Source organism: Passer domesticus, chromosome 7, assembly GCF_036417665.1.
Source record: "Passer domesticus isolate bPasDom1 chromosome 7, bPasDom1.hap1, whole genome shotgun sequence".
Lineage (NCBI taxonomy): Eukaryota > Metazoa > Chordata > Aves > Passeriformes > Passeridae > Passer > Passer domesticus.
The window spans coordinates 40,740,734-40,751,198 of record NC_087480.1 but is presented as its reverse complement, the minus strand read 5'-3'; the positions used below and the strand labels follow the sequence as shown (position 1 = coordinate 40,751,198).

General features: G+C 39.1%; 2 long non-coding RNA genes across 4 annotated transcripts in view; one reads left to right on the top strand and one right to left on the bottom strand.

Moving 5' to 3' along the window:
• The first annotated feature begins 25 nt into the window (after positions 1-25).
• The window catches only part of LOC135304953 (uncharacterized), a 61,367-nt gene continuing 50,927 nt past the window's right edge, over positions 26-10,465 (top strand). For 2 of the 3 annotated variants that reach the window (XR_010366201.1, XR_010366202.1), the window contains exons 1-4: positions 26-370; positions 3,753-3,799; positions 5,047-5,122; positions 9,668-9,775. This is a non-coding gene — a long non-coding RNA (uncharacterized LOC135304953). The remainder of the gene's footprint in view (positions 371-3,752; positions 3,800-5,046; positions 5,123-9,667; positions 9,776-10,465) is intronic. The other variant, XR_010366203.1, reaches the window with a different exon arrangement.
• Positions 2,771-5,496, bottom strand: LOC135304954 (uncharacterized). The gene is made up of 2 exons (XR_010366205.1): positions 5,005-5,496; positions 2,771-4,800 (listed from the first exon to the last, which is right to left on the bottom strand). It is a non-coding gene; the product is annotated as an uncharacterized LOC135304954 (long non-coding RNA).

The window sequence follows — 10,465 nt, the reverse complement described above, 5'->3', positions numbered from 1 at the left end:
TCAAAGGGAATAGGGCCGGCCTTGGTGTTCAGGGGCCTGTGGCTCGGAGTGGCCGGCCGCCTCCTGAAATTCCACATGGCGCAGGATGCCTCCCAAACCCAACTTGCCACCACTGCCAGCTTGGGCTTTTTTGACAATCCCAGGTGCCTCCTGCAAACTGACATCAGGAACCTGGGCTGCTGAGTTTTGTTTCCCAGAAAAATGGGCCGGCCTTGCTGTTCAGTGACCTGTGGCCCCCTACTGAATTTCTGGTATCCAGCAAAGGTGCTGCTAGAAAACCTATACCTTGTTTATCTGATTTACTTATGTGAAGCAAAGTGCAAAAAATGCAGAAGCCCCTGTTTCCAACATACCACCCCACAAGTTAAAGGTGAGTTTTCAGAGACAGGCCTGGTCTTGGGCAGCTCATGCCTCCTACCATAGCCTGACAGACTCTCCATGGCCTGCCCAAGATGTTCCTACTAGTTTTATCATTGTTCAGCTACTATACATGTTTAACAGAACCAACCCTCCTCTGAAACCCTTTTCAGTTGTCATACAGATGTGGATTTTCCATCCTCTGGCCTTTGGACTTGAGGAAAAGCTAGAAGCAATGCCTTAGAATCTGTGAGAGAGACCAGGCTTTTTACCTCAAGCTTTTTTATTAAAATCAAATAACAGCTCAACTGAAAGAGCCGTACTGATAACAGTATTTTGACACTGCTATAGAGTGTGGTTAAAAGTAATGAGTTTAGTAATTTAATTTGGTGTCGGGTCTGGTTCTAAGCCTTAGAAATTATTAGGTAGCTAAGATCTAGTGGTGTTTCTGTAATGGAGAGAGATAAAGTCTCTCAGACAATAAACAGTGTAGAACTGTTTATGATAGTTAATGTTTTCTTCTCTGTTTCCTCTTCTTCTACCACCACTTAGCAACACATCATTTTGTTTCTTCTCACCCTACACATGCTCTTTATTATTTTTACAAACTCAAAGTCTTTCTTCGGGAAAAAGGAAAGATGATTTCGAACCTTCAGATTGCAATACAGTAACAAGGCAGCAGGCATGGTCAAAACATATTTAATGACAGAATTCTTCAGAGAGCTTTGCGAGATCAAAAAAAAAATTACTTGATGTCACAGTTCCCTGTGGGACTTGATTTTTGTTTTAAATTGAGAAACATTGTTCCTGAAGAAACAGTGTATTGATTTGTTAAATCCCTGATTTGAGCAGTTTTTTTAAAATTGAAATGTAAATGGCATCTTTTCTTTGTGACTTACAGAAGTCTTCAGAAAAAACAATCTTCTAAGAGACTCTGCAAGCATCAAAACATGACTTATTTGTAAAACATTTAGTCAAGAAACATTGGACATGTTAGTAGGAATTAGTGCTTTTTGCCAGGACTAGATGCAGAGACATACTAAACTACACAAAACAATTTATCTGCATTTCTAAAAGGTACACCAGGGCAACAGCATCAGGCTGTCTTGTATTAAAAAGAAATAAATACTAGAAAAGCCAAAAATCTACAAGAAAGCAAGTAAAATCTTCAGTATAGATAGTATAGATCAAATGCAGCTAGACCTTTTTTCACTAAAAGGAAGTAATTTTAAGCCAAAAATAGCTCTTTCTGAAGCAGAACAGTTTGATTTGGTACTTCTATGAAGATCAGAATCTGATTTTATAACTATGCCCAAGATCAAAAAATCTATTGTTTAAATAGTGAGTTGTGTTCCACTGTTGTTAATTATCACAAACTCTTCACAGCTCTGGATTTAAATATAAGAGTGTGTGCTGTGCCCATGGTATGCTCCCTTCTCTCCTCAATACGAATAATCAAGGTCCTCTCTGCATTTTAACTTTCTGTATTTGTAGCTTCTATAGGAAAGAGTAAGGCTTAAGTGTTTGGTTTGTAGTTGTCTCACCCTCTAGTGGCAAAGAGGCTTTAGTTCTCAGGGATGAAGAAATGGGAGATGGAGGTTTTTTTCTTCTGGTCAACTCTGCTGTGTTTCCTATTTACAGCAGGATGATAAAGAACTGAAATTGTTTTATTCGTTTATAAAGCCGCAGATCATTGTCTACAATATGTGCCCATCACCTCTAATGGAGCAATGCAAAATATGCTGACCTACAGGCACTGAAATAATTAAAAAGGTGCTAATGAAGCGTGGTTGTATGCTGAGATGTACTCCTTCAGTTATGTGAAATGACTGCTATAAAAGCCTTCCTGTGCCACCACAATTAGTAGTAGTATAACGTTGCTGCCTGAAGACTTACAGAGATAGAACCTCCATTTTCTTCTAAATTCAAATTCCCTATTAAATTTGCATTTAAAATCAGAAGACAGACACCAGATTATTTTTGTTCCCAGAAAGACTTTAATCATAGTGCACAGTTTTATAAAACAATATGCTGACCAGATATTAGCTGACAAATTAGCAGATTTCCTATCCTGCGTTTGAGAAAAAGAAATAAAAATAAAAAGAGATAAAAAGAGTATTGAGTAATGTTGACTTTTGCAGAAATTTATCTGCTACTTTACAAGATTAGATCCTTGGAAACAGAATTAATTCAAACATGTATCATTTAAGTTTTGCTACTGCTATTTGGCCTGTACAGTTGGACCAAAACAGAATAGAGAAAAAACTATGAGGCATTGCCAGCACTCACTGAGAGATAGCCCCTAAGTGAATGGAGAACTCTGGAGGTACTAATCAGCTGTAAGGAAAAGCCTTTGGCCATATTTTAGAGGAGGGTGTATAAAGTACAAAACCACAGGGAGCAGCAGCTTAGCTGCCAGTGCAGCAGCACATTTGTTAAAACAATTTTCCCATTTTTAAAAAGCTTTTTAAAGGCATAATTCTTACTTGTAAATATGCTGTTGCTGATAATCAGGTAAAGTTCTAATGTCACCTCTAGCTGTGATTGTTTAATTAACAAGTACAGATTATGGTGCATCATTCCAACTGCCTGCATTCTCCACTATGATATTTCTTACACTCTGGTCTCCTGCAGTTCAGCAAAACTTCGGCAATTTGATTTATTTTTCACTTGGCAATACAAGACAGGTATTGCTGAAAATTGGGGTACAGAAAGCTACAGTATTTTTGCTACATGCAAAAATCCTACTGGCAATAAAAATGAGAACGCCTCAGAGCACTGAAAAATATAGCCATGTTTATAGGACTATGGAACACCCATAAGAGCACAAAATGCCCTTATGGGTGCTCCAAACACCAGCATCCTCAAGCATAGAAACGTGAGCAACAAAGATTTGCTATATTCAAAAAGCCCAAATTGTAGAATTATGATGAAAATAAGTCTAAGAATCCAAGCACAATCCCATACCAACACTACTAGTTTAATAGCAGCTGTGAAGTAGCATTTTTATAAGGATACCAGCCCACATTTGCATAGTCATTTTGTAGTTAGAGCGATCAACAGTGTCTTCAGAAAGACTTGTAGAGAAAGCAAACCTTCAGAGAGACTATCTGAGAGTCATAGAGTGCAATGTTCAGGCTCCAGAGTGAATCTGTCTTCTTTGGTTACAAAATTCAAGTTTAACCTATCACCATGGAGCCGGCTGCAGTCATTGCAGGAAAAATCTGAAATTGTGCAGCCCCACTGTCTCACCATCTGAGATAGGGTGCAAATGCTGCCTTGGGTACAGTAAGATTGCTTAACCTATTGCCTTATATCTCAGTACTTTCTCCATTTTCTTATGTACTTTAAAATGTCTAATAAAAATATTTTACTTAATATTTCCTCATATACAGGTCTCAAAGCATGCATAATGGGAAACAGATGACGTGAGTACATACAAGTAAGCTCATTTTGTATATATGAGAAGTAGCTTTCAGAAAAGAGATTGCATTCTTGTGAGCGGGATTGGTTTAATTACACCACAGACTTTGATCCTGTTCACAATTCCAGTGTGAATTCAGGCAAAACTTAACTGAAATGGTACAATTACAGACAAAATTAAAATAAGAAAAAGTGTTTCAAGACTCAGGACTGCAGTAAAACATCTCTGACAAAGAAGATGCTAGTAGACAGGGTGCACAGGTCATATCTGTGTACCAGCCTACCACCCTTATTTACTGCAAAGTCCATATAATGCATATTCTGGTCATGTAAACAAGTCCCTTAAAAAACAACAGTGCAATATCAATTTACAAGGAACAAAACATAGTGCAATAATAATGTTTTACTTGTGTTACATTTGTCACCATATTAAGCATTTCTAAGGAATTTTGACTTGCTTTTTCCCACTACTCTACACTGGATTTTACTTTCACTAGCAATACTATATTAATGATAATAAATGCACTGCAGCAGTAGCACAGCAATGCCCACATCCCCCAGCCACCACTCCTTGCTGTTAAGGCCATCAGACAAACACCAGGTTAATGCCTGCTGCACTGCCTTTGACAGGCTGCTGAACTTGAGGGTAGCTGCTACAAATGACATTGATGAATTCCAATCACGTGCTCCATGTGTGTGATGGGAAATTCCCACCTATGATCCTATTTCCCTTTCAAACAAGGTGCAGTACAAAATCAGGGTGCATGAATGAGCATCACAGAGGCTGCAGTTTGGAGCCCACAGGTTAGCTCATCTTTAAAGCTGCTCAAGTGTAATAACTTCTTCCTTAGCTGAAGACAGGCGTGGCCCAGGTATGTGCCAGGTCACAGTAAGCTGACATTCACCACTGAAGAATTTACACACTAGACAACACTGTCTTCTGAGGTGCTCAGCCATGAAACTTTCAGTTCATCACATGCTGTTGCTTACATTTAAATACACAACATATAGCACTTCCCTCTGTGGAACACACAGATACATTTACCTGTTCAGCCTAGTACTGCTATTCCCCATTTTGAGCTTTAATAATAGGGGAACAAAGTTCACCCTGAATTCAGCACAGACTTAAGTCTGTAGAGAACTCAAACCACCCATGCTGAATTCCACCTGTACACAGCACAGTGCAAGCAGAACATTACAAAAGGACTCTGTATACACACATACCTTTTTGCCTTCTGCCATTGGTAACCAGTCACTTATCCACAGTGTTCCTCAGGAAGAAGAGCAGCTTTCTGGAGGTGCGCAAAGACACTTCTGGACAGGACTGCCATTAGCACTCCAGGTGAGGCCCCAGCCTAGGACACAGTGCCTATCAGCCCTAGCAGCCTGGGCTGTGACACATGGCAGCAGGAGCAGGGAGCAGCAATGTGGCACCAGCCTGTGTTCCAGCACTGCCTCTGCACCACTGTCCTGCTGAGGTGACTGCATGCAGGGCATGGAACTGGGGGTTAAAAAGCATGCTTGGAAAGGCATTGCCAGATCCTGCTTCCCTTTCCTCCTTTGGGGTGCCTGAATCTTTTTACCTAAAAATGGAAACCACTTTCACCTGTGAGCAAGGAAATGAGGATCAAAAAACCTCAGAAATATCATAGGCTTGAGGCTGAAACAGCTTTTTTTTTCACCAGCTTTCTAAAAGCTGGTTCTTGCTTATCCTCCTCATGGTTCAAACACAAACTAAAAACTCTGGTGCTTTGTATTTATATACTGGCAGTAAACCCCAAAATCTGGGAAGGCTTTATTGCTATCTCTGCCTCTCATATAGCTACTTTAAAGTTGTGCTGAATATTAAGTATCATAATTTGGAAGCACAGAAGAAATAACATCTGTTATAACCTGAAATACCAAAAGTAGGCCTTTTCATTCCATGCCAGTCAGGAAACTAATAACATATGTGCAGAATGCATTTCATATATGGCAGTGACATATTTGCAAAACATTCAAATTATAGTTGCATCCTTTGACCATTTGTATTCTTGACCATTCGTCCAACTGCTTCCATTCCTTCTAATGCTAATTCCTAAGCAAATGTATGCAACTGACCACAAACAAGGCAAAATTCAGAAGTGGTAGAGATATTTCATTGGTATTCTAACATAGCTGAAAATCTTTTGACTCATTAAGATAGAAACAGAGTTGGTATAAATTATACACTAAACTGTGATTTCATATATCTAGTTAAGTCCAATACTGCAAATAATCCCATTTAAATACATTTCATGGTAACTCACGGAACAAGGAAATTAAAGACAAGCATAAACACTTTCACTACCAGGATCACAGCATATGGATACAAGTTGGAATTAGAAAGAAGAGCTTAAATTAGTTTTTCCTGTGATGGTTCTGCTGCCCATTAGCGTTAAGGTGAGTTGCATGGGATGGTGCACGCAGGCCAGGCTGGACAGCCCTAGAAGGAGCTGTCCCTGCCCATGGCTGGGGGAGAGGAAGGGCAGCAACCTTCAAGTCCCTTCCAATCCAGACTGCTCCGTGATTCCAAAAGCAGTCTCTGACCACATCATGAGGTATTCCTTTCTTACCAAAAGCCAGCTGGGCCTGAGGGCCGGCGGGCAGGCTGGATGGAGGCAGGCCGATCAGAATTCCCCGGGAAGCCGGGCTGGAGGCAGGCGGGGCACAGCAGGGCTCCAGGCCGAAGGGCGCGGGGAGGGCTCCGGTGGGGCCGGGCAGGGTGTGCCCCCAGCCCAGCAGGCACACACTTCCCAAAGGACAAGCTTTAGTAAAAGGGGTCAGAGCTGCTGGAGGGCAGCAGCTGGGTGTGCTCAGCCCTAGGGCTGATGCCCAGAGCAGAGCCTCATCCCCGGCACGGGCAGTGCTGGTGAAGCCGCCACAGCAATGCTGCGTGGGCTGCCTGCACACGGGCGGGAGTGGGACAGGAAACACAGGTGTTCAAAAGCGCTGAGCGGGGAGAAAAGAGGAAAATAATTCGGAGGATTCACCTTACTCGAAGTAAGAGAGTTTTGTAATGAAGTGTTATTTAATTTAGTGGCAAAATTCTTCAGAGAAGTTTGAGAGAGAGGCTTTTGGAAATTAGTTATGATCCCAAAAAAAAGGGTGTCCCTGTTACTTTTCTTAGGAAGTAAAGAAATAAGGCCCACACATTTTAGAACTCGTACTTCCATAAAATTGTTTCTTTACAGATGGTATTCACTAGTTCATTTTTTGTGTTTTTCTAAAGACCAGAAATTGAAAAAGGCTATTATAAAACTGAGTTTTTGTTTCAGCAGATCCAAATTTTTTAAAAAAATCAAGAAAATTTAATCTAAAAGTTCCAGATTTCACCAGAATTCAGCAGTCCATGTTGGAAATATTGTTAATTTATTATTAATTCAGACAGTTTGCATATGTTCAAGAACACAAACATGCTTTTAAGCTCACCAGTTTGAATTTGTTGGTGTTATAATACAAGGGGATAGAAAGATCTCAGAATCTGGATGTTATTTTAAAAAGGTCTGAGCGCTACAAATTGTATAGTCTTTTAATGGTACTGTTTTAGAGGTAAATTGTGCCTTGAAGAGCTTCTCAATTTTGATCCATCCACAACAGAAATAGTTACAATTAGAGTTTCGAGCCCCTGACTACTATGTAGTTGCTGTCATGTTAGTGCTCTGTTATGGGTTAAAAAGAGCAGAAATTGATTCATTCCAGTCTAACATTACTGTATGTGCAGAACAATTCTGGACAGATAAACTATTTCTAGTAGATCATAATTCTGGACAGATAAACTATTTCTAGTAGATCATAATTAACCAACTTCTTAATTTATCCCAACCAGATTAAAAAAAAAAAACATATCCATCTCAAGGGTTTGATTATTAAGAAATGTATTGACAAAATGGGGTCAGTAGTTAATTCAGCTAATGTAGTTACAGCTTGTCTCTATAATTTCATATATAAGAAACAAGGCATCTTCAAATTATAAAGCAGAAAGAAAGCAGTAATATGAGTCTGTAAGACTGATTGAATCTCAGAGCCCCAGCATTTTATATCAAAAAGGACAGCAGGGACATAAAAGGCATACAGTCTCATTCATGTACTTTTCAATGTCCATTTAACTTCCTTTTCTGTAGCCCACTCTTTCTTATAAAGTAAAAAATATTCTGCTGGACAGTCAGAAAACAAAAGGAGAGGCGTTGTCTAACACTTGTGGCTGCAGCCCGAGCAGTAACAACGCAAGTTTCTTGGCACATTTAAATATTCACCTTCTAGGTGCCAGCTTGGTTACTTTCTGAACTGCTCTCAGCTGTCCCTGCTGACACTACATGCAGGACTCCTTACTGTGATGGGATAGGTATTTGTTTGGTAAAGGTAATTATCATCTAGGAGCTAAACAGAAATCACGAGCCTGCATGTCTCTCTATCTAAGATATAGTAGTAATCAGTGCTTTCAGCTTTCCTGAGTTTGCATTTGATTTTACTAATTTTGGGACATTGGGCAACAATTTTTTATTGTACTAGATAATAACTCCTGAAAAATTCTTGTTACATGTTGTTCTCTATTGCATCTCAGTTCTGGGATCAAGGTGCATGTGGCAGAGCAAGCTACTTGAGTATTTACTCTGTGGAATGTCCAAATTCCTCAAAGAAAATGGTGAAATAAGAATTCGTAGGGTGTTAAAAAAAAACAAGGACATGTCTCCAGTGACTTCTTATACTTGCAACTTGATAACCATTTCTTGGCTTGTTCTTTCCCTTATTATTTACTTGCTATAGGCAGCATTCTCACAGATGCAAAATGTTATATATCTGTTCTGCCTCAAAAATCCATTCTGAAGTGTGCAACAGAGGTGCGAAAGGGAAGAAGACTTTCATTGTCTTGCAGTGAAATAATTAACAGTATTTTTATTCTCTGTTAAAGCCTAATTTAAAAGAGACCAAACTAGAAAATAACACGTATTTTTTGTCAAGCCAGAGCTGACCTTCAGTCTAGCCCTCTGTTCCTAGCAGAAGCAAATACCAGAAATTTCAAAGGATGCTTTTTTACAATCCCATTTCCAAAAACAGAGGCAAGCTTGAGCCAGAAAGGAGTACAGCTAAAAAACCCTATCATTTCTAATATTAATCATATTAGTTAAAATTAGAATTGTCTATATTTTATATCAATTGTTGTGATAAAATCAATCTGCAGAAGGGAACACCTTACAGTAACATGCAAGCCAGGAATTCAGTGATTACCATAGATTTGTTTTTCTAGATATTGCAAGAAAAGCTGGCAAAATAATCTGTACACTTAGATGCATCAAGCACTACAGTCAGGGTTTTTTTGTCCAAAGCTATGAAAAGAAAAAAAAAAATAGACCATACAAATGTACAAACTTCTAACATAAAACCTACTCCAGAAAAATGTTTTACGGTAAAGGAGCATCAGAACAAAAATTATGACAACTGCCTTTGCTAGAATGTGAAAGCACAGAGAGTTGCTTCCTGTAGGTTTGAATGACTTAAATAAATATGAAAGTACTGGTTATCTGAAGGCAAGACAAGGATATGTGTATAGGTATGTGTCAAGATAAGTCTGTGTCAAGTGAGAAGCGCAAAAGAATTGTTCAACATTGCAGAATAACTGAATAAAGTCTCTGACACTGTAGTAGCTTCTGGAAATTCCGATAGTATAATTTGTGTCCTGCATTTGGCTGAAGGAGGAAGAAATATTTTGAAGTCAATTTAATGCATGTGCCAGGTGCTTGGATTAGCAGCTCTGAAGGATGAAGTCCAAAGCACAGAGCGGCATTGCTGTCCCATATATTCTGTCTCATTCTGAAGGTTATGCTTTCTTTAGAGACAAGAGTGTAATTTAATCTCCATGTTCATTCAGCTCCTGGCTCAAAGCCCACGGAATCAGAGAGAGAATATTTCACCAATTGCAGGGCACTGCGGTGTCATCCTTCTGTCACTTGACCTGGTCCTGCGAGCCATTTCTCTGGTGAGTAATTCTGAGGGAGATGTTGTAGGACTGAACAATTTGACTTCTTTTTCAAGACCAGGACAGCAAAGAAGTGTGGTGTCTAGACATGGATATGTATCCACTAGAAAGACCCCCAAGACATTTCTCACTCACAACGATACTGAAAACCTACCTTTGTCTTGCGTTCTCTCAAGCCTTGTCTGAAATGTTTCCTTTTTTTCTTTCTCAGATAATGCTTCCTTTTCAACACGTTTGCTTTCTTAATGCAGGAGACAGTTCTGTATCTTTGAAAAAATTTGGATTGTCTAGTGCCATTTCTCAGGTCATTCAGAGCACTGTGTGCAGGACTGTCTCCAAACAAAGCTAAGTGTTGTTGAAAAAAATCAAACCTTAATGTCTCTAATCAGAGACAGATGAATAAAATTGTTCTGGTTTTATTTTAGATTTTGCCAGTATTTCACCAGGATTATTTAATTCATTTATTTTCTAATTTAAATGAAGTGAAAAATTCAGCATATGAACAAGACTAGAAATATCTCTGTTAAGTATTAAATCAGGGAGAAAAGAAATCCAACTTATTGACGAATGCAGTGATTTACAAAAGAAAAATTAAAATGTGCAGGTTTTTTTCTTGGTCATAAGCACCACCAAGTTCTTTACTGATTGGAATAATTAATGGTTGTAATATTTTCTTAAGGACAACAGGAG